Here is a 2022-nt window from a genome sequence, read left to right as displayed (position 1 = left end):
AAAAACAACAGTGAAATGTGAAGGATTAACAGAAGATGGAATTTCTTGGCTAGCTGAAATATTATCAGTGTTATCAAAAGTTTAAACACAGAATTTGAAGACCAACTATGAATATCATTGAAGAATCTCACAGGTTAATCAAACAAATGCAGAAAGTTTTGTCAATATTTCAGTAAACTAAAGTTTGAGTTTATTTTAATATTCACAATTAACGGGGACAGTGAGACGTAGTAACACAATTGCATAGTTAAATATTTTGATATGGGACACTGTTGTCTGAGCAGAGTGCTGTAAGATCCTGGATCTGGTCTGCAGAGACCTCTGGAGGTGATCACTGCATGGATGCAACAGACTCCAAGGCTGAAATCAGGTTGCAAAACACTATTCACATTAAAAATAATAATAATTAAAAATAAAAATAAAAAAATAAAAAATAAAACAAAAAACAAAAACAAAACAAAACAAAACAAAAACATCTTCACAACTTTAGGATTGTATTGAAATCAATGAAATCAAAATGTTTTTAAGGAAACCCTGCCCAGGAAACATTTAATAACATGATAAAAGCTTAAAGACTTCTAATCTCTGCTGTGGAGTATGCTGAGTATTTAACATTAAGAATAAACATGTCTCAGTACTTGAGCCCCTGACTCTGCTCCATTTAGCAGTATGGATGCCACCAAAGGAAGTCTGAGTACCCGTCAGAGCATCTTGCAGATTTCAGCTCCAACTCATGGATTTGAATTCCATATGGATTAAAAATAATACAGCTTTGTGAAAATCCGTATGAAATGAGATTTTTTATTTTGGATGCTGCTTTCCAAAAGATAAATATTCCCTCTAAGATTCCATGTCAAATGCCATTCTATCTAAGTGCCCTCTCTACCATCTGTCATACAGCAACAAATTGTAGTTCAATATTGGTGGGAAGGTTCAAATTCTGCTGATATACGACAGATATCTGCCTCTGATGTCATGAACAAATATAATAAAGTAGGAGATATTACTTTCAGACCAGTCCTTCCACTTTCAGTATGCTAGCATTGCTTGTTTCTATGCTTCTAAACAACATAAACACACACACACACACACAAAAATCTCTGTATGATTTTAGGTACCACACTAACATTTTTGTATATTTGGAAATAAACAGTATACAAATTATCACCAGAGTATGCACTCCAGCTTTTGTCTTATTGGAGGTATGTACCAAATTTGAGATCTGATATCAAAATCTCAGGACAGTTCAGAGAAATGTCTTAAACAAGGGTTATCTAAGGAATTTGACATGATGTGACAAAACTGAAAAGGAGGTAAATTTTCCATAAATGCTTTTTAACATGATTATAGCATAAAGGATTGTATTAAATTTTCCTGTGTTTGTCCACATTTTGGTATATGTATAATACACAATGCCTGAATAATGCTTGAATTTGTGATGTAGAATATATGTAAAACAGCTAATTTGGAAACTTAATTAGCTGTTTTCATTGCCTAAAATTAAAATGAAAAATCCTCTAGCACAAGAATGTATTTTTTTTTTCCATTTACAATTTTATATTCAAAGAATGTTCTCTTGCTTAACATAAAAAAAAAATCATATCCTGCAAATCTGCATTATTTAGTACTTTCTGTCTTTCAATGCATTATTTAACTTTCAACAACATTCTTAAGGATATAATCCAACAGAGTTGTAGTAAAGCAAACCCCTCCTTTCCAGCCTAAAAATCTAAATAGAGTATATTTGTTATTTGTGGTACTTATTTTCAGAACAATGAGCTCTGAAGAATGGCTTCAGGTAATGAAATGATTCCATTGTTCAGCTTAAAACAAAGTAAAAAATAAAAAAGAAGGTATAATAATGGTACTTCAGCATTCATTCAGGAATGTACTCTGCATGTACATTCCTCCTGCAGATGACAATTAAATTACTATGAAACTTTAAGGATATGCCTACATATAGAACAGCTTAAAGTCAATGCAATTTGAAAATCAGCATCAAATCTTCCAGATCCCATCTCC

The sequence above is a fragment of the Meleagris gallopavo genome, chromosome Z, assembly GCF_000146605.3.
Source record: "Meleagris gallopavo isolate NT-WF06-2002-E0010 breed Aviagen turkey brand Nicholas breeding stock chromosome Z, Turkey_5.1, whole genome shotgun sequence".
NCBI lineage: Eukaryota > Metazoa > Chordata > Aves > Galliformes > Phasianidae > Meleagris > Meleagris gallopavo.
This window is presented reverse-complemented; position numbering follows the sequence as displayed.